Below are 27,067 nucleotides of genomic sequence, written 5' to 3'. Positions count from 1 at the left end.
TAATGTTTTAAAAGACAATTTAGGGTCAGCATACCAAGGTGTCTTTTTCTGGTCTATCAAGGCAATTTTGAATGTGCTTACTTCCATGCCCATCATTTCTCCACCTCCACAACATCTTTTATAGATGCATATTTTCCCAGAAACTAAAAAGATTTAGGTAGTTTGCATTAAGATATTATTTTCAGAAAAGTATTTTTAAAAGATTAAATAGTCATAGAATTTCAGAGGTAAAGGGAACTTTACTGATCAACTTTCTCCACCTCCTCTGAGGGATTAGAAACCTGAAGTCCTTTTTAATTCAATACATATGGAATGCTGACACTGTGCCAAACACTTCACATCCATTATCTAAATTAAATCTTTAGGATAACGCAATAAAATGGGTACCACCACCACCGCTGCCATTATCATCATCATTACCATCTAACAAATGAAAAAAACTAGGCTTGGAGATGCTAAACACCTTGCCTAAGATCCTTGGTTAAATGGAGATCTTATGTTTACATTTCACTCAAAGCCTAAACCCTTAGCCTTCCTCCATTTGGAGTGACAATAGAGCAAAAAGTAAAGGAGTAACAAATCCTTATGAAAATGCCAATGAAATAATCCATCAACACTTCCTCCAAGAGGTGGAAAAGTTGCATCAGGATTAAGCCGTCACAAATATAGAGGACTTCAGGAGGCATTCCAGTCTAGAATCCACACAAGTATTGAGGCTCAAAAGTGAGAGGGAGGACATAGGGTGGATTGAGAGAATGGGAATACCAGAAAAAGATGTAAAGAGGCAAGGAGTCAGAATGTGAAGGGCCCTGAGTGACCAGCTAAGAAATTTAGACTTTCTTTGTAGGCAATAGAAACCCCCAGAAGTTTTTAGAAGCAAGGTTCTTAGAAAATACAAACTGAGTTTCAGAAATATAAATCTCATGGAAGTGTCAAGATTGAATTAAGGGAGCAGGGTGAGGTTCCATAGCTAATGCCTGTAATCCTAGCACTTTAGGAGGCCAAGGCAGAAGAATTACTTGAGCCCAAGAGTTCGAGACCAGCCTGAGCAACATAGCAAGACCCCATCTCTAAAAAGAATAGAAAAATTAGCCAGGAGTGGTAGTGCAAGCCTGTAGTCCTGGCTACTCGGGAGGCTGAGGCAGGAGGATTGCTTGAGCCCAGCAGTCTGAGGTTGCAGTGAGGTATGATGAAACCACTGCACTCTAGCCCTGGCAACAGAGTGAGACCCTGTCTCAAAAAACAAAAAACAAAAAAAACAGAATTAGGGAAGCAGAGCTTGGTACGGAGGAGACCAATTACCAACTGGAAAGCTGTTACACCTCATTAATTGGCTACTTTACTCTTAAACACGTGTTTTGTGCTCTACCCTCTTCCCTTAGATTCTTCATGGCCTCTCTGTATCTGTTCCATGAATCTTGTATCCCATCACACTACTGGAATTGCCATGTCTAGGTTGGATGACAGGGACTTAACTTGGGGAGTGGGAATGGAGACAAGGGGACAGGTGTGAGGAGTATTTGCAAAGGCCTGGTCACTGCTCAAAAGTAGAGAGGGTCGTAAGAGAGGAGAGGCAGAGTAGAAAAAGACTATAACATTTCAAACTTAGGGGAACAGATAATGAGATACAGAAAAGAAGGGATGATCAACAACATCATAAAGAGGTGAACACGATGGCTTGGCCAAGGTTTCAATCCAACAAGTATTTATTAAGCAGCTACTATGTGCTGGACATTGGGGGAACAAGGAGTAAGCTCAGGATTTTCTCTCAAGTATCACCCAGGGAAAACAAAAGGCAAGAGTAACAACAGCCAGATGCCAGGCCTCCTAAGCAGGGTACTCCTTTCATCACACAGCCTTAATTTTGGGAGCAACATAAAAATATACATAAGGAAGAGAATACATTTAAAGACTCCAAAGCACCTTTAAAATATATTAATCTTATCTGCTGAATTATAGGCAAAGCAAAGTGCAATAAGTAAGTATAATATTAATATTTGCTGTCCTTCCCTGGATCTCTTACCCCAATTATTCAAATAGCTGTTTCCTTCTCATCATTTGGGTCTCAGGACAAATGTCACACCCTCATACGGGCCCTTCCAGTGGGTCACACTCTATTTCAAGTGTCCTCCCCATCACATGATTCCATTTTACTTCTTCAATGCACTAAGAATACCTGAAATTTATACACCTGCATTTATACAGTCTGTTTCCCTCCTGAGAACAGAAGCTTCACAGAAGCTGGAAGTTTATCTTGTTAGTTGCTACCAGGCACACAGTAAGCCCTGGGTAGGAGACATGTATTGACTACATTTAGAAAAAATAAATAAATAAATAAATAAAAGCGAATTAAGACCTCAAACCCAAACAGGCAGGTTTCCGGTTGCTTAGGGCGACACACTGAGAATACAAGTGACTCTGAAAACCAAAACCATTTGACGCTGGGGTGGAACCAAAATCCAGGGGGTCTATACCAGATCAGTGCCCCGACTTTACTGTTGTGCATAGATTTCAGGAGTACCCACCCAGCTCGAGATGTTTGACAATGAGGCCAGCCAGCCACCGAGCTCAGGTTTTATTTCCGTTGTCCTTCTGACGTCAGAAAAAGCACGAGTTGCTGCACAGTTTCTTCTATCAAGGTGACAAATTACAGCCTCGCTGGGCCCTGCATTCTGCAATCCATAAATTTATTCCCCTCTCCCCCTTACATCGCAAAATGTAAAAACCTAGCGCAGAGATGTCAAATCCCCTTCACAGGGCAAATGAATACCATTTCCTAGCGGTGGCGTCTTTCACTCTTACTACATACATCACCATGGACTCATCTGAGAAAGTACGTGATCCTGACGGGGCAGTTAGGTTTCCCCAGAGAAACGGGGTTGTAAAAACCCCAGGTCCGCGCCGCAGAGCAAGACAAAGGACTCTCAATTGTAGCACCACCTTCCCCAGCCCAAGGCAGCCTGTGAAAGACACTGCGAATGGCGTGACGCGGTTACCGCGAAATTCCTTTTGCCGCCATATGCACTTGTGCAGTCTCCGACCACAGTCTCGCATAAACCCAGGGCAGGCGATTTGGCAGAGAAGCCGCGCCACGGCTGCCGCGGTCACCTGCGGGGTCGCAGTGGGTACTCAGAAGCCCACGGATTATTTGGGGGGCGAAGGGCGCGCACGAGGGCGAAGGCGCGCTTTCCTCCCGGCATAGACCTAGCGAGTTTTAAGGCCGCCTGTGGCAACGTGTAGCGACGCGACCGAGGTGTCGCGGGGTGCGGGGAGGAGGTGAGACTGGAGGCGAGTGCCACCCGCGCCCAGGTCCGCGCAAGCGGTGGCCTTTTGTTCGCCGGCTCAAGTGGATCCCCGGTTCTTGGAAAAGCACTACCTCCTTAGCCACTCTCTTCATTTTGGAAAGAGCCTCTCCAGGGTGGGAAAGGACAGTAAGTCACTGCCCGCATCCTCCTACTCGTCTGTGTCACAGAAGGGCAGAGCGCGAGGCAGGGAAGGCAAATGCGCTCCTGTTTACTCATCCTCCCGGACTGGGCTCCCTAGCCGGCCGCGCGCAGCACCCCTGGGGACATCACACGCTCTCCTCCGGGCCCTGCGGACACAGGAAATTCCCTCTAAAGGGACGTCGTAGCGCACTCAGGTCTGCTGCACTCTCCCTCCAGACCTGGGTGGTCCCTGACCCTTGTAAAATGTAACTAAATTTAGTACCACACTCTGCCACCATGAAAACTGGCCAAAAAAGTAAGCCACAGCCCACGCGAGGGTGAAATCAGGGGGCCCTTGCGCTTCCTCGCGCTGCCGCGTGCGTTCGCGGAAGAACAGGGGACCCAGACTTTTCCTTTCCTAAAAGCAAAATCCAAACGCATCGTACACGGCCGCGCTCTCCCTCCTTTCACGCCCGCAGGGAAGATTTCTACGTTACCGACTCCTCTCACACCTAAAACATCCCCGCTGCCGTTCCTTCAACCCTCCCTGGAACGGAAAATCACCTTACCTCGGGAAATAAAGGGAAAGGTGACAAAAGGCGACGTTGAGGTGTCCGCCCTTCCGGGATTTTTACCCCCGGCCGTTTGATGTCCTTTGTGTCAAGGTCTGGCTGCGGCGGCCAGGAAAAGGTGGCCCCTTTAGCGAGGGCTGGGCGGGGAGGCTTGGCGTGGCGTGGCGGATTTCCGAGGAAGGTGAAGGGCGGAGGTTCCCAGCGACCTTCAGGCGGGGTGGCGTGGCTGCCCCAACCCGCGCTCGCCTGGCTCTCCTCCTCCTTTCGGGGCCGATTGCATCAGAATCTCCCCCCACCACCAACCCCCACCCACACGCTGCTCACCAGCCTCGCACTTACATCGACACGCGCGGGCGCTGAGGGTCTCGAAGCCGACTCATTCTCCTATTGGGGGCCGCGTCGCCCTTCGGTATCCATGGCTCGTGATGGTTTAAAGGGGAAAGTCAGGCCATTCCTCCCCGTCCCGCGCGGCGTCTCCTCCCCTCTTGCGCGCCCGCTCTTTAACCAAAGCTGCGTGTCACTGAGCCGTGCCCGTCACATGGTGTCACTGCTGGTGGCCGCGCCTTGCGGCCACCCGCTCGCAGCTCCCGGACGATGCAGCGACCGCGGCTGGCGGGGATTGAGCAGCGGGAAGGGGTGAGGGAGGGGTTGCGGGGCGCGCGCGTGCCGGGCGCACTGGAGGTGGCACCGGGAGCGGAGGCTGCGCGCTGCCGGGGCACCTGCCCGGCGCCCTCCCGGGGCCCGGCGGCGTGCCTAGAACCCAGCTGCGACACCAGCTGGGGAATGGGAACCCTTAGGAATCGAGGGGGGGCGGCTAGAGGGGCACCGGCGGCGGAAAGGACAATGCGCTTGAGAAGGGGCTGCATTTTGGGGCGCGCCGGAGCCCCGCCGGGCCGGAGGAGCGAGGGGAGTTGCATTGTGGGTAGGGCGCAGCGAGAGGACGGCCGCGGGAGTGGCTGGTCGGAGCGCAGCCCCGCGAGCAGCGACGGAGCGGTGGGTTGGCTCCGGGGACCACCCGCAAACGGCCTGGGTTGGCGGGAAGGGGGCCGAAGTGGCCGGGGCAACGGGGCGCGCGGGCACCTTTGGAAACCCTTTGTCCCTAACCCGCAGCGGGAGGCGCTTCCCCTCTTCCGGATCCCGCACCCGCAGCCCTCGCCAGCCCTTCCTGAGACCTGCCCTGTTGGAACTCGGTTTGAGGGGCCTGGGTGTGACGCGGCCAGAAGGCTTTGGTGAGCTCCCAGCACGCACCTGCCTAGGCGCGAAGAGGCCGGGCCGGCTCTTGCGGGACCAGAAGACCCCACGTGACTCCCGCCAGGACCCCGCGCGTCGGGGCCCAGCGAGCTGGGGCGCTCTGATCCGGGGGGCGGCGGGGGCGAGGGAGCAGGATGGAGAGGAGGGCTGGAGCAACTCGGCCCGTCTCCCCTCCTTGTGTTTACTCTTTGTTTCAGACACAGCCCCTTTTAACTGGGCACTTCCCTGCAGAGGAGTTGTGTGTCCTTAAAATGGCGACAGGAAATCCCACCTGCGCGTCAGCCAATTAGACTCATTATGGCGCGAATTTGCAGGGTGGAAACTGCGATGGTTCAGACTCCGTGTTTCATCAAAACAGGAAAGGGGAGGTGAATCATAATTCAAAAATTAATCCACCTGGCGTGTTTCAAGCGGGCAGACTGGGTAGTCACTATCGGAGTGGCTGTCACCTCTGGAAAAGCGAGCTGACAACCATATTTTACACTCCTCATAATTGACTGAAATTCTTAGTCCCTTCGAATGGCAGTAAATGGTCTCTATTAGTTAAACAATGGCTTCCTGGGAACCCTATTTAGAAGGCATGCTCTTGAATAAACCTGAGAAACTGAAAGGTCAGTGCAAACAAGGGGCAAAAGGATGGGCAGCCTGATCAGGAAGACAGACCTGCATTCCATTTCTGCTTCTGACACTTACGTCTCCCCTGCCTGCTTCAGTTTTGTCCTAGTCCTGTTTTCCCGATTTGTAAAAAGGAGGATACTAGTACACACAATGTAGTAATATTCTTTAGGTCGACAAAAACCTGGTTCTTTCTACCTAACTTACCAGAGGAAGCTAATTTAGTGTAAGATTACTGATTTTAAGTAGTGTGCACCTTGCCTGGCACAAATAACTTCTTGTGTATAAGGTAAGAAATCTGAATGGGTAAAGTAAGTAAACTGTGAGCCATAGCTCAACAGGCCTGTTAAAATGTTTATTAAAGGCAGACTGTCTATTCATCAGTGTTTGTTTAAAGAGAATCTGACCTTAAGCTTATCTTTTGATGCTGGTTTTAACTTACTTGCTACTTTCGGTAAACCCAAAAGACTGTGGTTACCTAGCACTTTTTGAATTGAATCAATAGTTATGAATTGAGCTCCTATTACATGCCAGCTAAGGACTTTACATGTCAGTGTTATCTCATTGAATCCTTTCAACCTCTCAATTAGGTATTATTCTCTCTGTATAGACAAAAAAAGCAGGTTCAAAGAGGTTAAATTGGCCATGTTCACGTAAGACAGTAATTAGTGAAGGGGGGAATGATACCCATTCAGGTCTGAATTCAAAGCCCATGCTCAGCCTTAACCATGGTGCTGCAGCCATTTTCAATGAGACATTCTTGGGAATAGAGTTTGCAAGGATCTTCACCCCTCCTCTGGATTTTAGTTGACACCCTGGAACTGGAGTGAATATCGATACAGATGCTGTAATGAAGGACTGTTGCTGTGTGGAGGATTAGTGTGGAGGGTGGGGTGGGGAAGAGGCAGTGTTCAGGAAGAATGCCACGTAACTTCAGTGTGAGTTGTCTCCGGGACTGCTTATAGGTGAAACTTCCTTTCAGGGGTCATTTCAGTAGCTTGGCACCTAAACCCAATTGCTTTGGTCTCATATGGGGGCCAGGGATATCCTGATGTAGATTCCGCTAATTTGCTGTGTGCTTACTGAGAGATAAGCAGAAGGTTAAGCACTTTGCAGATGGTCTCTTACTCCTAATCCCTGTTTCAAAGGTTAGGAAATTTATCCAACGTTTATACAGCTCTAATTGGTACATCCAAATCTTGACTCCAGAGCTGACTCCAAAGCTGGTTCTCTGTCTGGCTCTAAAATGTTCCCCAATTCTGGAATAACCCTCTTTGGAGGGCTAGAAGGTAGGAAGGGTTTCAGGCCACAAGCCTTCGGATGGGAACCACTGCCCTGTTTCCAGATAACAGAGAGTCAATTTGCTCTGTGATAGGTTTGTGAGGTCCAAGGGCCTTGTTGGTAGTATCTAATGTTATTTGTGGACATTTTCCAATTGAGCAAATTTCTAAAATGGCAATAAGGTAGTCAGGACATGTAAGCAGGTTTGATTATAGGCTGCTCTAGGGAACTGAGAAAATAAAATTTCTGTATCTACTCTGAGGTTAGGAAAAGGATTTATTCTGTGAAAGGAGAACTGGGTAATTTTAGGTCACCTGGGAGTTTCCTAGTAGCCCCATAAGCTCTTTTTATGTGGTTCCAGGAAGGAGGGGCAGCTTTGTAAAGAAAGAACAATTGTACCCCAAAGAGGAGTCAGCCTGAACTTAAGCCACATCTTCTCTCATCCCAGCTTCACCCTGTACTCACCTGGGTTGCATTTGCTCCCCATCTGGGTTGCCCAGTAGGACAGCTGCAGAAGGGGCCACCACCAGCTGTGTGCTTACAGAGAACATGGGCTTTCCTCTGTGGGTTTCAAAGCTTTCCAAATACATCTGGTCAGATACCAGCAGTCTTCTTGTGCAAGAATTTTTAATAATAGAATCACAACTATTTCCTGAATATAGTTTTTTTTTTTAATCTGTAAAGGACTATCTGATTTTTAACATTGATAAAAAAGTAGGAAAGTCAGCAGGTGGGGTTATTTCAGAATAAGTGTCCTGCATATTTCCTACTTGTAACAAAAGCAGTACAGCCATCAAATGAACAAACCCTACCTTGTTAGAAAATAAGTCGTTTATTCTGAAATCAGTCATTTATTCCTATTTATAGGGTCTGCCCTAAAAGAACAAATGGTCTTTAAAATTATTGGTTTTTCTTGACTGATGCAATCATATTTCTTTGCCTGATTAACTTTTTTTACCATCCTTGATGTTCTTTGGATCTCATCCATACATGACAATATTTTGACACTGGAAGTTAATGAACCAGCGACAACAAAAAGTAAATTTTCAGTTAAAGGAGTCCCCAGATGTCTTGTTCATCCTCCTGCAGATACATGGCACCATGTGGCCTGACCCTACTCAGTAGGTAGCGCTGTGACAGGGGCTATTGTCACCTCTTCCAGCATCGTGGTGAACATGCTACCTCACCAGATTTGTAATTGGTTCTGTCAGGAGGTCAACAACCCCTACTAACACTAAACAATTTAAATTGAAATCCCAGAATGAGCCTCTTTAAAAATGTCTATTGTCTCTGATTGTGGCCTGGGTCATCTTTGTAAAGTCACATATATTTTTTATCTGTTAGGAGTGCTGGGAGTGGAGTTCATTAGGTACTACAACTATATGGCAATACTGTCACATTCATTCAAATTAACTAAGGACCCATGGCCAAATGATCACTCCTGGAAGTTTATGTCTAATTTGCCTGACATGCATCATTATGTGGGTCAGCTGTGAGTGCAACTCCCTAGCTTGTTGCAACATGGAGCAGTGGTACCCATCTGATGATCAAATGACTCAATGCCTACAGCGTTCTTAAGCACAAGGTTTTATGCATAAGTGCTCAATAAATGACACCTGCTATTATTTTACACAATTTGCAGAAATAAGAATGGAGCAATGCATTTTCAAAGCCTGAGTTTATAGGCACAAAGTATTTTATTATATTCACTCCATACTGAAGCAGCTGTTAAGCCCACTCTTCAAATCCCATTCTTCCCACTGTGGGAATGAGGAGAAAGAGGGTATCGGAAAATAGTTAGGCCTCCACTTCAATTCTCAACCTAACTTTAAGTAAGAAAGGTAAGTTTTGGATATATAAGAATATATTAATTAAAAATATAATTGTTCTAGAATGGAGTATAGCATCTGTACGTACTAATGGTGCCAGTGTAAATTGGTAAAACGTTTGTGAGGTAGCAAATTTAATGGTGAAGAATGTGGGCTCTGGGGCCAGATTTCCCGAGTTCTCATCTTGGCTCCATAGCCTATGAGCTCTGTGCCCTTGGGCAAGTTACTTAAATTCTCTGTGCCACAGTTTCCTCATATTTAAAATGGAAATAGGCTGGGTGTGGTGGCTCACACCTGTAATCCTAGCACCTTGGGGGGCTGAGGTGGGAGGATCACTTGAGGCTAGGAGTTTGAGACCAGCCTGAACAACATAACAAGACTCTGTCTCTATAAAATATAGAAAAATCAGTTGGGCATGATGGTGCACCCCTGTAGTCCCAGCTTGGGAGGCTGAGGCAGGAGGATCACTTGAGCCCAGGAGTTTGAGGTTGCAGTGAGCTATGATGATGCTACTGCTCTCTAGCCTGGGCAACAGAGTGAGACCTTATCAAATAAATAAATAAATAAAATGCAAATAATAATACCTGCCTTATAAGATTATGTGAAATATGTATGTTAATACATGTAAAGCACTTAAAATAATTCACAACTTAAGTATTCAATCAATAATTATTACTGGAAAATAATTTGACAATAAGGAAATCACTTAGATACTATTAGTGTCACTTCTGGGAATCTGCACCCTAAAAAGAAAACATAAAAAAGTTGCCTAATAGCACAGAAGCTACAGGCACAGACTTTGGAATCAGTCAAGTAAAGGTAAAAGGCATGTTTAAAAATATTCATTTAAAGCAGTGATACCATAAATTTATAAATGATAGTCCAAATTAAATACACGGATGGGTAGGCTTGAGGAAAGCTGTAAACCTTCCATAAGCCCTAAGAGATACATTAAGAAACAGGATGCAGGGCTGACTTTTCCTCAGTTCTGATCCAAGGTGATAATTCCTACTTTCTATCTTAATCAGTTTGGGCATCCAATGGTGATACAGCCAGAAAAAGAATCTTCGTCCAAGACCAAGAGAAACAAAATTGATAGCAGGGAAGTGATGAAAGGCATCAAGGAAAGTGAGAATATAGATAAGAAAATGAGAGAAAATAAATGACAAGATCAGAAGACAGGAATATCTGGAACAAGTCACAAATGCACAGCATGAGCTATCTCGGGTCAGGACTAGAGCTGGGTCATCTTAGGATGTTGGAGATGTGCTTTGATGCGTTGCTATTTGATTCAAAGGTCTTGCTGAACAGAGATATGGTTTTTGTCTTTTCTGCTGAAAAGGTAGCTTTTAGGGGGAAGGGGTTCTTTTCTGGTTTTTTTTTATGTTTATTTGTTTGTTTTTACTACTGATGGTATTTAAGGGGAAGAAGCCTATGAATTACTCAGAGTAACATGCTTTACTAAAACAGGCTTCCATTCTAAAGGATTGTTTTTAAAATGAGAAACACCAAATAATATTCAGTGCGCTTGATTTGAAAGGACTCTTTATTTCGTTGTATTTGAGGCATACAAAGTTATTTCATAATCACAAAGTGGGTAATTTTAACCAAAGATTCAAAACTGATAGTCTTCTGTTGATGTATATGTATAGTAATTTATACACACATGCATGTGCTTCTAAAATAAAATGTTACATTTTGATTCAAATGTAACATGTCCAAAATTGAACTGATTGTTTTTTTTTCCCCAACCCAAAACCTTTTCTCTTCCTGTAAGCCCCATCTTGGGAAATGGCACCAGCTCGGGCACAGTTGCTCAAGCTAAAAGTATGGGGATATCTTGGCTCATTTCCTTCACTCTTCACATCTAATTAATTCAGTCTTTCAACTAACATTTACTGAGTGCCAGGCATTCTGCTAGTCTTTCATGAAGCTTGGAGTTAGAGTGAGAGACCGATAGAACTCAAACGATCTTGCCAGTGAATGAAGAAATTACAGGTGGAGATAAATGCTCTGAGGAAAAGGAGCATGACTGTGAGAGTAACAGGACTGTGTGCTGACCTGGGAGTCATGGAAGGCTCCCTGAGGGCGTGACCCTTGTTTGGATTCTATCTTTTTTATGCTGAGGGTTTTAAAAAGGAACGAGCAATGGACATGATCCAATGTGCATTTTCAAAGGAATATTGCCAGTCCTATCACTCTACCTCCAAAATACTTCTGGCGTCTGTTTGCTTTCCACTATCCTCATTGCTATCACGAGCATGAACCTCCATCAGTTCACTCCTGGGGAAGTTTTCTCCAAAGGGCAACAGATCTCATCATTAAAAATATCTTGATTATACCTACCCAACATAATATGTACATGTATGTATTTGACAATAATATATATATATATACTGTCCTAATAGGTGCATTAAAAGCAGTCACAAAATATTAAAAATTTAAGTAGAATTTTACATTTTAGATTTGTTGACAATATTTTACTGCTAAAAATGTATTCCTAATTATTACTAAAATATTATCATTTTGGTGGGAGACATTTGATTCAATGTACTTTATGATTTTTTAAAATCTTAGTTTAATACTCTGCGATACAGCAATTCACAAGTGTGGTTCCAAATTTGGGTTATTTTGATTCTTGGATTTAGTGGCTGTCATAGCTGGAGAGAGCCCTCAGAGATATGGGGACCTAAAGGAGGCAGTGCCCCGTTGGCTGCACTTCCCAGTCCAGCCATTCATTTCTCAGTCCTGTCCACTAATTTACAAAGATTTATTTCTTTTCAGTGTTAGTCTACAAAGGTACACTTAGATGAGGGTTGTCATTAATGCTCATGGTAGTGAACCCAGGAACCCTACTTCATAATTCCGAATTTGTTCTGACAGACTTCTCACAGTTGATTAGATGGCCATTGCTTTACCATAAGTTGTGGCCAACCAAAGAGCTCTTACTGGGAGTGAAAGTGTCAGCTCTACTTTTTCTGTGTCCTTATGCTTGTCTTATTATTATTTTTTAAATCTGAAGTTTATTTAGAGGAATCTTTTAAATCTATTGTCCATTTGGGAGGACAGGTTAAAACAGATGATATGATTTATAAATTCACTCAACTAAGCATACAGAAATGGCAATACCTTGAGATATGCTGAAAGGGGACAAATCAATGAAGGCACCATTGTCATCCCTCCATACCTTCTTAAAGACACCTGAGTGCTGTGAGTGACAGGAAGCCATCTGATGTGTGGGCCACCACCAATCTATTAATCTAAACAAGAGTTCCAATGTTCTCTGACTGCAGTCTGCTTTATACACCTTCATGAGTCTTCCATGAGCATCTCCTAACTGGACTCCCTCTATCCACGCTTGGCCACTTAATTTCTCTGCTACAGTTTAGAAATCACTTCCTCAGGGGACCATGTCTGAAGCCCAAACTAGCTTATATGTTTCCCTACATTAAAATGATTTATTTAGAGACTGTCTTCCTCACCAGTCTGAAAGCTTCACAAGAGTGGATGCCATGTTCTTAATGGTTTCCAAGCACCTAGCACGCAATAGAAGTTCAATAATTATTCATTGAATGAATGACTAAGTAGAATGTCTTTACAGTTAAGTAGCTATAATTCTTTTATATTTAACTTAAATTTCAGGTCTTTAAAAGGAAAAAGAATTGAAAAAAATACAACATATCAAATTTACATTTAGCTAAATTCTTAAAATTTAGTGGTCTATATACATAAATCAAATGAATAGCAATTTTTGGAACTATAGCTATTTTTGGAATCTTGTGTTAACAAATTACAATTTTAAAACATGAAGAGTAAGTACCTATTGAATGTCATTTTTAAAAGGGAAAAAGGGCCGGGCGCAGTGGCTCACGCCTGTAATCCTAGCACTCTGGGGGGCCGAGGTGGGTGGACTGCTCGAGATCAGGAGTTCGAGACCAGCCTCAGCAAGAGCAAGACCCTGTCTCTACTAAAAATAGAAAGAAATTATCTGGTCAACTAAAATATAGACATAGAAAAAATTAGCCGGGCATGGTGGCACATGCCTGTAGTCCCAGCTACTCGGGAGGCTGAGGCAGTAGGATCAATTAAGCCCAGGAGTGTGAAGTTGCTGTGAGCTAGGCTGACGCCACGGCACTCACTCTAGCCCGGGAACACAGCGAGACTCTGTCTCAAAAAAAAAAAAAAAAAAAAGAAAAAGGAACCTCAGCCTGTATTTTAAAAGTAATATATTTAATTGAACAGTTTTCTAGTTTATGCAAATTATCTGGAAAATTCAGAACTCTAATCACCTATAGCAAGTATGGTTTTTGCTTCTAGAATTATCTGGATAAGTGCTGGCATTCTCCAAGGCACATTCTCAGTATGAAGTGAACATTTGTAAATGGAGTCTAATTAACTTTTGTGCTTTAAAAGAAGAGTTACAAGTTAATTTGTTCTGTTGTTTCTCCTTGCTCTTCTTATAACAACTACTATTTAGGAATTATACTGTGGTTCAGACATGAACCATGTAACAATATCAATTTAATAATGAAGTCAACAGTTCTTTCCCTGTATTGTCCCTTTGATCAATAAAGAAATGCACCGATCTTTCTTTCTAATAGAGTGCTAGAAAACCATCCTACTGCTTGGCATTTGTTCATTTGTTTATTCATTCATCCAATGGATGTATTCCATGTTAATTCCTTTTGTAGCATTCTTTGTCTGATTCTCATCTCCTCTGGAAACTTCCTCCTGAGTTTATTTTTACTTCTGTGTTTTCATTTTTTTCTTTACTGGCTGTAAAATATTCAATCATTAAAAAAAGAAATAAAGGTGGGAGGAGAGGAGAAAATGGGGACGGGGAAAAGAGAGGGGGGGAAATTTCCCTTGATTGTACATTTCTGTACCTATAGCTCTCATCTTTCTTCTGCTTAAGAGCCAGGTTTCTCCAAAGAATAGTAGATAATATATGTTTATAAATCTTTACCTCCCATTCACTCTTTCAATACACACACACACACACACACACACACACTTGCAAAATTAATTTACCCTCACTGTAGAAAACTTGGAAAATGTAGCTAACATGAAGAATTTAAAGAAGAAAACCAGAACCATCTATATGTTTATGGACCATAGTTAAACACTATTGACTTTTAGATCATTTTGTTTATGTGCATGTTGTTTTTTACATTCAAAATTATATCCGATTTTGTATTTGTATGTGATATTAAATGATGGTGATTTTATTATATCATTAAAAATTTTTCAAAACATAAATTCTAATAACCACAAAATGTTCTGTCATATGGCTTTACAATTCTCATTAATTTCAGATTTTCATTTCTTTATATGTATGTATAATACTTTGTCCCCATCTCTGATTATTTCCATATGATCAATTTCTACAAGTAGAATTACAGGGTGAAAACATGGCAACATTTTAAAGTACTTGATACAGGGTGTGGGGCACTTCAAGATGGCTGACTAAAGGCACCTGGCACTCCCCAAAGAAGGACTAAAACAGTAAACAAATAATCACACATCAAATAGAACATCTAAGAGAGAACACCAGAACTCAGCAGGGAACAGGGAAGTGACAGGGAACATCTGAGGTATGAAAGGAGAGGAAAGCAAGGCAGCTGGTCCGGCCAGGATTGGCTAGGAGCCAGGAGAGGCTCCCTAGTGCAGGGAAAGGGTAAGTGGGAGATCCCCAGAGGTCCATGTTCCCACTGTTGACTCCTGCAGTCCTAGCCACGGGAGAGGCCCTCAGCCCTTATGGGCCCTGAGACTAATATAGGGAGCTGCCTCAGAGTCCAAGTGATGGTATGCTTTCAGCAGGGAGTTTGTGCTGGGTCCAATACACCCTCCAAAAACCCGAGCAGCTGCAGCATGGCACCATTTTGAGAGCCCACTCCTCACCAGGAGGCCATATCTTGAAAGCATCACAGAAACTCAGCAGTCCAAGCTGGAACACTGGAATTTCCTCCATAACATATTTCTCTATATGATCATCCTCCACAAAATATTCCTCCATATGATAATTTCCTATCATCACTTCTTGATAAGGGGTCTTCTAGCCTCTTGGGGCTGTTTATTGCACGACGTGACATGTGCTCTGGATATTCAAGAGCAGCTTCTCCTGTATTCTCTCTGTAGCCCCCAGCCCCCGACTGCCCAACCCCTCATCTGTCTTGTCTTCTCTTCTCAGCATAAGCACTTCTAGTGCCCTCAACCATTCTCTGTATGCGTTTTGACAATACACCCTGTGCTTTCAATTTTCAGATACGTGATGTGTGTTCACTTTGGCCATTCTATTGTCAGACCATCTGTCCCAGATTTTGTTAGGAGAAGATGTTGCTCTGGACCATCCTACTCCCCCAAAGTCTCTAATTCTAACTTCTGATCTTGTTCTCTTCCTCCCTCTCCAACTCATTACCATTTCCTAAATACTTTGCACAGGTACCTGTAAAAGTTGCTGACCTCTAAAGAACGCTAAACATAAAGTACTAAACATAAAGTGGACACGGAATACAGAAGTGAACAGAAAGTGTGGGGAGGGGATACACTCTTTGGTGGAGAGGTGCAAGAGAGGAGTGCAGAGTTAGGGTCTAGAGTTAATATCAAAGAGGAAGAGTATATCCTGTCAAATTTATACCTGAAATCCCTTAAAACCTTGGATCTTCCTATTCCTTAACAAATATTTGTCTTCTGTAGATTATTTTTGTTTTTCTACCTCTTTATTAGTTAGTATTTTTCTATGGTCCTCAATTAATTCTTCTATTTCTTCCTTGTGAATATCTGCTCAACCCTTGCTACTCAAGAATCAACAGCACTGACATCACCTGGAACCTTTTAACCAGTTCCCTAAGGGATTGCTATGCACATTGAAGTCTGAGAAGCACTATGTTAAAACCATCACTGCCAGCTTGGCCACCTCGGCCCTCTGAACTTTGTCAGTTGTTGGAAAAAAATCTTAAAATAATAATGGTTTGTTCCAAAATTCCACCAGCATATACCAATTATTTTATCCTTGATTGATTGATTTTATCCTTGATTTATCCATACACTGATTTTTTAAAGGTGTGTGCATAGTTAAACTCATGGATGTTCAATGTGGGTGATGAACAAGAATAGAGTACGTCACTTCTGGGAGAAGGTGAAGATAAAATCTTTGTCTTACAATAAAAATAAATAGTATTGAGGAAAGGATGACACATGAGCAGAATAAAAGGGGACTTCGGGGCTGGAGCTGAGAAGGCAGGGGATAGAGCTGGGATGGCCATGTTGGGTTGCAGTGAGAATGGGTTAACAGGCACTAACCCAATACCATGACTGGAGAGCTGAAGTAAGATGGGGCAGTTAATAGAATCTCTTGTAGACATTTGAACAAAGAAATAATGTGACTTAAAAGGATGTTACAATTTTTGAAAGAAATTGTAAAAGATGGACTGGAACTTTTCCCAGCCTCAGTTTTCCCATCTGTAAAATGGAGGATAATGTCTAGTGTGCAGATTGCTGTGAGGAATAAAAATAAAACATGTACCAAGGAGCATAGACCAAAGTTGGCACATGGGAAGCACTCAACTGGCAACAGAGGAAACTATAATTATTCTTGTGGGGGCATTGAGAGCATGAAAGCAGAGAAAACATCTAGGGATTTCCTCCAGAAGAAATAATAATAGCAATATTGATCAAGTGCTCACTGTGTGCTGCACACTATCCTAAAAGTGCTTTATGGAAAGCAACGTGCTCCTCACAACAGCCCCATGAGGTAGGGCAACATGGATGGGAGCTGGAGGTAGGCACTGTCCTCCCCCTTGTCAGATTGGAGACCGAGAAACAGAGACGATAAGTTACTTGCATTGGTTGGTACAGAGTTCAGCGCTCAGGGTGACTTCAAATTCCACATGCTCAATCACTATACTATTTCACTAGAGGTGTTCCAGTGAAGACAAAGAAGAGATGTGTGACGGGAGAAAGAGGGGGAAAAAAGGGTGGAGCAAAAACCCACCAGTGAGAAGGAGATGACAATGTGTGAGCCAACAGCTCTGGATGGATACAAAAAGTCCAAGAGAGCCGGGAGGAATATGGCACCATAGCCAGAGACGGAGGTTTGTTTTGTGTGTGGCTTAACATTCTTGAAATGTTTAAGGTTTGATCAAAATCTCTTGGGTGATTTTGGAGCTATAAAAAATTATTTTGAAGATTAGGATGGCTGTTGCTTTTTGAACAAAGAACACTCAGAACAGGTCGTTCACCTGAAGCCTGTGTGTTCAGTGATTAGTTCTGTACATAGGTAAGCATTTCTCTCAAGTAGCGCATATTTAAAGAGCATAAGTGCCTTTTTTTCACATCCCATTTAATTTACACTGGTTTACCTTCCTGCACAGATGGCCTGCTTTTCCTCTTCCTGAGCTTAATTCTCATTGAAGCCATAGAGTGTTAAATGCCCATGAGGATGCAGTGCAGCTAAGGAATAGAGGAAGAGGAGGCAGATGGTGCTAATATTACAACAAAGCTGCAGGGGAATGGTTTCTAAAGTTATAATATTATGCATAAAACATTAAAAATGTATTTTATAGCATATTTAATAAATGGGAAGATGCAAGTAATGTTAACTGAAAATAAAACAGGAAACTAGTATATACAGTCTGATTCTCAAATGGCAGAATTAAAAAGTGCATATAAATGTATGTATTTTGAAAAAAGTAGACATATCACAGATTTTTTTTAAAGGCCAGGAATTTAAAAAAATATACTATTAGTGGCTATTCCTGGGTGAAAGGACTCAGAGTGATTTTATGATCTTCTTTAAACTCATTTACATTTTTTTCACTTTTTTCTACACTAAGTATTAATTTTATAATCAGAAAAAATTTCATACTTTTAATAAAGAAAAGTGACATTTACAGTTTCTGATTTTCCTGTTAGATATTTAAGTCTAAATTGAAGCTGCACTTTCTGCTGAGGTTTTTGTTTTGTTTTTGTTTTTGTTTTTGTTTTTTGCCCAGTAGGGGAAGTATTAGTCCCCAAGATTTCTACAGTTGCCATATTATTGGTACGTTTGGGAGAGCCTTAAGTGCAGAGAAGTGAGGTGCCTCATCTTTCACCAGCTGTTAATTGTTCAGCAACAATTAAATAGAAGTGCTCTTCCTATTAAGTGGAAAAGGGAAGTCAGCCTAGAGGAACAGAAAGAGGGGGTGGGGGGAAGGAGAAATCTTTGGAAGAGGCTTCCTCTTCGGCATTTTTCAGTGATGATTATTTGAGGGACTCAGCCAGCTGCAGTGTGCAGCTGTGTTTCCAGCTGAGCCAAGGGGTCAGATGATGCATACGTCAAGCACCCTAGTGGCCCTTTTCAGGGGCATATAGACTAGTCAATAAATATGGCTGTGGCTGCACTGAGCCTTTAGGGAATTTGCTGTCTAGACAACTTTCAGAAAGTTGAAGTTCTACCTTTCAGGCATTGGAAAAATCAAGTGAGCCAATGTACATAAAATTGAAACTATAAGGCACCATATTGATGAGATTGTGTGAGACTACTAATATTTCTCTCCTTAAGCTCTACAAGTTTAAAGTTTAATCACCATTGCTTTCATAAATGTTGCACACAACATTTTTTATTGCTTAGCCTATTTTAAAAATGGGAAAACATTACAACGTCATAAGGAATGTTTCAGAGCAAGGCAAAATATGATCCATTATTTGAGAACCCAATTATTTTCATTTTGAAGCTTAAAATGTTTATGCATATATTATAAGAATAATTAAACTATATTACAGAAAATTTAGAGAAAAATTATCACCTCTTTAAAATTCCACTAAGACAACCATCATCAATGTTGTGCATTCACTTCTAAGTTTTTTCTAGAGGCAACATCTTTAAAGTTTAAGTTGTAGTGAGTATAATAATTTTTAAATCTAGTTTCTTTTTGTTTTTCTGTTTAATATCATATTAATTAGGACACAGTTTAGGGTAATGGTTAAAAGCCCAAGTTCTGGAGTCAGCTAGGAGCTTCTTTGAGGATTTCTCTTCCTAGTAAGTGGAAATGGAGGTCAGAAGGAGAGAGAGAAAGAGGGCTGGGGACATGAAGGAAGAAGTTTTAAGAGAGCCCTAAATAGGAAAAGCACCTACTTAACAGGGTTATTGTGAAACAGAATGAAATAATATCCATTAACATATCCAATATATGGTTTGGGACACAGTAAGCATTTAATAAATCATAGCTCTTATACCACACATATGTTGTTACATAGACTTTATAATAATTATTTTAATATTAATATATAATTCCATCAGATAAATGTACTATCATATCTTTAATCTATTGTTGACTTTTCATTTTCTTATTATTTTTCAGTATTATAAATAATGCAGGACATAGCTTTTCCCACATTTTAGATTATCTCTTGAGACTATATAATTTAGTGGAATTACTATGTCAGTGAACATTTTGATGATTCCTTATAACATTTTGCTATATTGCTTTCCAGACATGTTCCAATTTACAATATCATCATCATTTGAAAGTAATAGTTTTACTGTACCATTGCTAGGATTGAATATTAAAGTTAATTTGTGTGTGTGCGTGTGTGTGTGTGTGTGTGTGTATGTACACACATGCATGTGCATGTATGCCTGTGTTTGTGAAGGCTCACTAATTTGCTAAGAAGCTAATGATGAGGTGAGAATATGCTTGTTAAGCCAAAGCTAAGTCTCTTATAGGCTGGCATGTGGAATTAGGAAGCACTGCCCCCTAGAGGTCATCAGCATGATCTGGGCCAACTGACTTCCTAACTGTATTGGAAAGTTCCAGAAATTTAACTCCCTTGAAAGTTCAGTCTAGATCCCAACTGTATCTCTTCATTTGCATTGACCCAGGAACTCAGTGGAAATAAACTAGAATTCAGCTCAAAAAGAGCACTCATGATGTGTAGAAAGTTTTAATGGTAAAAGAGAGAACTTCCCCTAAAAAAACAAAAAAACATTAAATTTCAGGAGAGCCTTGGAGGAAGAATTCTGTTTGAGTAAGGATATATTCTGACAGGGTGGTTCAGGCTCAACAGCAGGGTCTGCCTGCTGGGAGGAGTTGGTGTTCTTCTGTGCTTCTAGAAAGAGAAGGTGGTAATTAAGAAGTAGGAGAAGGAGAAGAAAGGTATCACGTGGGGAACATCTCTGCTGGGGCAACCTTTCTCTGAAAGATCTGGTCAGGAGAAGCAGATGTCTACAACCAGCTGGAGAGTGAGAAAGTCCTAGAGTGGGTGGGACAGGCAGTGGTCTGTGTGCATCAGAGCAACGGCCATAAGTGGAGCAGGGATGGCTGAAACCACAGGCACTGTGGCAGGGACAGCAATGTTTTAGGCACCACTGATTATATGTGAAGCATTGGGCCTGCCTGTTGCTGCTTGCTTTCCTCTTTCTGAATTGCTTCTTCTGATTTACTATGGGCTTGGAAACCAGATGCTTAATCTTGTCAGAATGGTGTGTAAAATAATAATAAAAGTCTCTGAATGGAAGATTCTGGGAAGATGGAAGAATAAGAAACACCAGGAATCTGTCTCCCCACCTACAGAATAATTTCGATGGCAGAATCTGACTGATGTAACTATTTTGGAACTCTGGAGTACATTGAAGGCTTGCAACTTCCAGGGTAAGGCTTGGAAAGTATATTGCAGTTAATTTTGGTCCATTTCAGTTCTTAGTGCAGTAATAGCTATCTCCACCCCTGGCAGGAGACTGTACACATGTTCTTGTAGCAGCTTGCATACAGCTTGAGGGAGCCATGGTGGGCAAAAAGGGCCCTGTTCTCCAAATATTGGGGATCCGATCACTGATTGCTTTTTCTGATCACAGGAGGGCAGACAAAGGGTCAGGCAGCCACCGTTGCTGCATTTCTCTCTATTGTGGCAAATCCCTTCCCTTCTGGCTTCCAGGGTATTTAAACGGCTGGCACCTTCTTTTTTCTTCTTCATTTTTCTCTTTTTCCCCTCTTGGAACCAGCTATTAAAGACTAGAACATTCAAAAGCAACTGCATATGCAGGGAAAATTAGAAAGTCATAGTTCAGAAAAAACCTGAGAATACTTTAACTTTACACCCCAGGCTTATCTTTAGCACAGAGATAGCCTACAACAATAAAAAACAAAAATACAGCAAACCCCAGGGAAGGGGGAGAATCTGATTTCCAAAATTACCACATTATTAAATTGAAATGTCCAGTTTTCAAACAACAACAACAAAACACTAGATATGCAAAGAAATAGGAAATTAAGGCTCACTCAAAAGAAAAAAAAATGAACCAACAGAAACAGAAACTGTCCCTGAAAAACACCCAATGGTGGATCTATCAGATCCAAAGAATTTAAAACAGATATCTAAAAGATGCTCAAAGAACTAAAGGAATACATAGGGAAAGTAAAAAAATAATTCATTCACAAAATGGAAATATCAATAAAGAGATAGAAATGTAAAAGTAAACCCCAATGAAACCCTGGAGCTGAAAAGTATAACTGAAATGAAAAATTCACTAGAGGGATTCAAAAGCAGATTTGAGTAGGCAGAAGAAAAGATCAGAGAACTTGAAGACAGAACAAAGGAAATCATCTAGTCTGAGGGTCAGAAAGAAAACAGACAAGAAAAGTGAACAGAGTGTAAGGGACCTGTAGGACACCGTCAAACAGACCAACATATGCATTGTGGAGATTCAAGAAGGAGAAGAGAGAAAGAAATGGGCAGAGAGTATATTTGAAGAAATAATGGCAAAAAGTATCCCAAATTTGGTAAAAGACACAAACATAAACATCCAAGAAGCTCAACAAACTTTGAAGAAGATAAACTCAAAGATACCCAGACCAAGATATATTAGAATCAAGCAGTTGAAAGACAAAGACAAAAAGAGAATCTTGAAAGCAACAAGAGAGAAGCAACACACTCATTGCATACAAGGGATACTCATTAAGATTATTAGCAGATTTCTCATCAGAAATTTTGGAAGTCAGAAGGAAGTGAACTGATATATTCAAAGTGCTGAAAGGAAAAACCTGTCAATGAAAAACTTTATATCAGATCAAATTGTCCTTCAAAAGTGAGGGAGAGATTAAGATACTCCCAGATAAACAAAAACCAAAAGAATTTATTACCACTAGACCTGTTCTACAAGAAATGCTAAAGGAGTCCTGTAGATTGAAATGAAAGGACACTGGACAATAACTTAAAGTCATATGAAGAAATAACAATCTCCATTAATACAAATACATAGATAATTATAAAAGCTATTATTATTGTAACAACAGTTTGTGACTCCACATTTTGTTTTCTACACAATGTAAGACTCTCGTGCATTAAAAAAATTATTAGTTTTTGGACACAAAATATATAAAGACATAACTTTGTGACATCAACAACTGAAAGGGGTGATGTAGATGTAAAGGAGAGTTTTTGTATGTTATTGAAGTTATATATCCATATTAGAGTGTTATAACTTTAGGATGTTAAATGTAATCCCCAGGTAACCACAAAGAAAGTAGCTATAGAATATACACAAAAGGAAATGAGAAAGGAATTTAAATGTTTTACTACAAAAAAAAAAAACAACTAACCACAAAAGAAGATAGTAATGCAGGAAATTAGGGACTCAAAAGCTATAAGGATGTCCATACTACCCAAAATGATTTACAGATTCAATGCAATCCCCATCAAAATACCATCATATTTCACAGACCTACACAATTAATTCTACTCTTCATTAGGAATGAGAAAAGAGCCTGAGTAGTCAAAGCAATCCTAAGAAAAAGGAACAAATCTGGGGGCAGCACATTACCAGACTTCAAACTATACTATAAGGCTACAATAACCAAAACATGATATTGGTACAAAAATAGAGACATAGACCAATAGAACAGAATAGAGAATCCAGATATAAACCCATCCACCTACAGCTAACTGATCTTCAACAAAACAGACAACAATGCACACTGGGGAAATGAAACCCTATTCAATAAATGGTACTGGGAAAACTGGATAGCACATGCAGAAGAATGAAGCAGGACCCCTATCTCTTACCACTCACAAAAATTAATTCAAGATGGATAAAAGACTTAAATGTAGGGCATGAAACCATAAGAATTCTAAAGAAAAATGTAGGAAGAACTCTTCTAGATATTGGCCCAGGCAAAGAATTAGACTAAGAACCAAATGGTAATCACAGCAAAACCAAAAATAAATAAATGGAATTTGATTAAACTAAAAAGCTTCTCAGCTAAGGAAATAATCAACAGAGTAAATAGACAACCTACAGAATGGGAGAAAATATTATCAAACTATACATCTGATAAAGGGCTAATATCCAGAATCTACAAAGAACTCAAGCAAATCAACAAGAAAAAAACAAATGGCCCCATTTAAAAGTGGGCAAAAGACATGAACAGAAGCTTTTCAAAAGAAAATAGATAAATGGCCAATAAACACATGAAAATATGCTCAATGTCACTAATCATCAGGGAAATATAAATTAAAACTACAATGAGATATCACCTTACCCTTGTTGGATGGCTTTTATTAAAAAGTCTAAAAACGACAGATGTTGGCATGGATGCAGAGAAAAAGAAACATGAATACACTATTGGTGGAACTGTAAATTAGTACAACCTCTATGCAAAACAGTATGGAGATTCCTCAAAGAACTAAAAACAGACCTACAATTCAATCCAGCAATCCCACTTCTGGGTATTTACACAAAGAAAAAAAGTCATTTTATCAAAAAGACACCTTCACTTGAATGTTTATTGCAGCACAATTCACAATTGCAGAGACATGGAATCAACCCAAGTGCCCATTAATTCATGAGTAGATTAACAAAATGTGGTGTATGTATACAATGGAGAACTACTCGGCCATAAAAAAAGATGACTTAATGCCTTTCACGACAATTTGGATGGAACTGGAGACCATTATCCTAAGTGAAGTATCTAAAGAATGGAAAAACAAACACTGCATGTACTCGCTCCTAAACTGGAATTAGCAGATGAGCACACGTGAGCAGAGGAATGTAAAACTTAGTGGAAATCAAGCAGCGGGGAGGAGGTGGAGAGGAAGGATAAAAACCTACCTAATGTGTACAATGAACACTATTTGTGTGATGGGCACATTTATAGCTGTGACTCAAGTGTTACAAAAGGTATCCATGTAACCAAAAACATTTGTACCCCCTTAATACTTTGAAATAAAAAAACAATAAAAGCTATAAGGCATGTAGAAAACAAATAGCAAAATGACAGAAGTGAGTCCTTTTTTATCAGTAATTAACTTAAATATAAATGAATTAAATTCTTTAATCAAAAAACAGAGGTTGGCAGAATGGATTAAAAAAGATGATCCAATTATATGCTGTCTATAAGAGACCCATTTTTAGATTCAAGGCACAAACAGGTTGAAAGTGAAAGGATGAAAATAATATCCGATGCAAGTAGTAACTAAAAGAAAGTAGGGGTGGCTACACTAATATCGGACAAAATAGACTTTAAATCAAAAAAGTTTACAAGAGATAAAGAAGGACATTGTATGTTGACAAAAGGGGTCAATACAGCAAAAAGATATAACAACTATAAACATTTGTGTACCTAATAACAGACTATCAAAATTTGTTAAGCAAGAATTTGCAGAATTTGAAGCATAAATACACAATTCTACAATAATTATTTGGGGCTTCAGTATCCCATTCTTGATAAGAGAGAATAATGAGACAGAAGATAAGAAAGGAAACAGAAGATTTAAACAACAGAATATACTAGCTAGATTTAACAGACATAATTGAACACTCTACCCAATAACAGAATACACATTCTTCTCATATGTACATGGGACCATATGTTAGGCAATAAATTAAGTTTTAATAGATTTAAAAAATAGATACCATGCAAAATATCTACTCCAAACACAACAGAATGAAGTTAGAAATAAATAAGAAAAGGAAAACTGGAAAATTCACAAATTTGTGAAAATTAAACAATACATTCTTAAACAACCAATGGATCAAGGAAGAAATCACAAGGGACATTAGAAAGTATTAATACTTAGACATAAATGAAAACGAAAGTGCAACATACCAAAACTTATAATATGCAGTGAAAGCAATGCCAAGGGGGCAATTATAGCTATAAATGTTTGCATTGAAAAACAAGAAAGATCTCACATCAACAACATAACTGTACAACTTAAGGATCTAGAAAAAGAAAAACAAACTAAACCCAAAGCTAACAGAAGAAAGGAGATAGCAACAATTAGAGCAAACAAAATAGAGAGGAGAAAAAAAGCAGAGAAAATCAACATAACCAAAAGTTAGTTGTTTTAAAAGGTCAACAAAATTAACACATGTTCTAGATGGACTAAGAAAAAGAGAGAGAATATTTAAATTACTCAATTCAGCAATGAAAGTGGGGACATTACTATCAATTCTACAGAAATAAAGAGGATCATAAGAGCATGAGCAATTGTATGACAAAAAATTGGTTAACCTGGATGAAATAGACAAATTCCTAGAAACACAAAACCTTCTAAGATTAAACCACTAAAAAATATAAAATCTGAATAGACTCATAACTACAAGTTGAGTATCCCTTATCCAAAATGCTTGGGACCAGAAAGAATTATTTCAGATTTTGGATTTGGGAATATTTGCATAAACATAACGATCTATCTTTGGGATGGGATCTATGTCTAAACACAAAATTAATTTATGTTTCATGTACACCAAAAACACATAGCCTGAAGGTAATTTTGTACAATATTTTTAATAATTTTGTGTATGAAACAAAGTTTTGACTGAGTTTTGACTACAGCCCGTTGCATGAGGTCAGGTCTGGAATTTTCAACATGTGGTGTCATGTCAGTGTTAAAAAAAGTTTCAAATTTTGGAGCATTTTGGATTTTGGATTTTCAGATTAAGGATGTTCCACCTGTACTAAGAAGATTGAATCACTAATTAAAAATTTCCCGCCAAAGAAAAGCCGTGGGCCTGATGGCTTCACTAGTGAGTTCTACCAAACATTTAAAAAATAACTAACACCAATACTTCTCAAACTTTTCCAAAATTTGAAGAGGAAGGAACACTTCCTAATGCATTTTTGAGACCAGTATCACCCTGATGTCAAACCCAAAGACACTACAAGAAAACTACAGACTGATGAACATAGATGAACATAGATGCAAAAATCTTCAACAAAATACTGGCAAATGGTGGTGTTGGTGATACAGTGGTAAGCATAGCTGCCTTCCAAAATACTGGCAAACTGAATTCTGTAGCATATTAAAAGGATTATACACCATGACCAAGTGGTATTTATTGTAGGAATGCAAGGGTCATTCAACACGTGAGAAATCAATCAGCATGAGGATATTATGCTAAGTGGAATAAGCCAATCACAAAAAGACAAATACTGTATGATTCCACTTTTATGGGATACTTAAAACAGTCAAAATCATAGAGACAGAAAGTATAATGGTAATTGTTGGGGGCTGAGGGGAGAATAGAATGGGGAATGATTGTTTATTGGGTATAGAGTTTCAGTTTTGCAAGATGAAAGGAGTTCCCAAGATGGATGGTGGCGATGGTTGCACAACAATATAAATGTACTTAATACCACTGTATTCAATGTACTTAATTGCACACTGAATGGTTAAGATAGTAAATTTTATGTATTGTGTATTTTATCACAATTTTTTAAAAAGGGACTGAAAGAGAGAGCCTGAGGAATTATCCTATGAGCAATGTATGTGAATTTTAGTGCATAGAGTTTATAAAATCTATTTTAACTACTTACGCACAAAACGCATCCTTTTTGTTTCTTTCCTGATGCCCAGCTCTATTTTATGGAAAGGAGCTTGCCGAATAGTTGAGTTCTAAATAGGTGAGGACCTTTGGCAAATTGTTTTATAGGTTCTTTTTTGCCGTTATTTAGGTTCATAACTTTATAAAGGTACTGTAAGGGAAGGGATAGAGATTTAAGCTCTGGAGTTAGATCTGAAAAAGTCAGAAAGACCTGGGTTTGAATGCGAGCTCCACGAGTGACTTTATGAAGTTATTCCACCTCTCTAAGCCTCAGTTTACTCATCTGTGAAA

General features: G+C 40.5%; 1 protein-coding gene across 2 annotated transcripts in view; it reads right to left on the bottom strand.

The window, feature by feature from the left end:
• The window catches only part of SLC38A1 (solute carrier family 38 member 1), a 62,399-nt gene extending 57,567 nt beyond the window's left edge, over positions 1 to 4,832 (bottom strand). Inside the window, exon 1 of one of the 2 annotated variants that reach the window (XM_045553967.1) lies at positions 3,995 to 4,832. The gene's annotated coding sequence lies outside the window, so the exon portion shown is untranslated. The remainder of the gene's footprint in view (positions 1 to 3,994) is intronic. The other variant, XM_045553968.1, reaches the window with a different exon arrangement.
• Between the last annotated feature and the right edge of the window lie 22,235 nt (positions 4,833 to 27,067).

This window comes from Lemur catta, chromosome 6 (assembly GCF_020740605.2).
Source record: "Lemur catta isolate mLemCat1 chromosome 6, mLemCat1.pri, whole genome shotgun sequence".
Lineage (NCBI taxonomy): Eukaryota > Metazoa > Chordata > Mammalia > Primates > Lemuridae > Lemur > Lemur catta.
The sequence above is the reverse complement of the archived record's forward strand: the minus strand, read 5'-3'. Positions and strand labels throughout refer to the sequence as shown.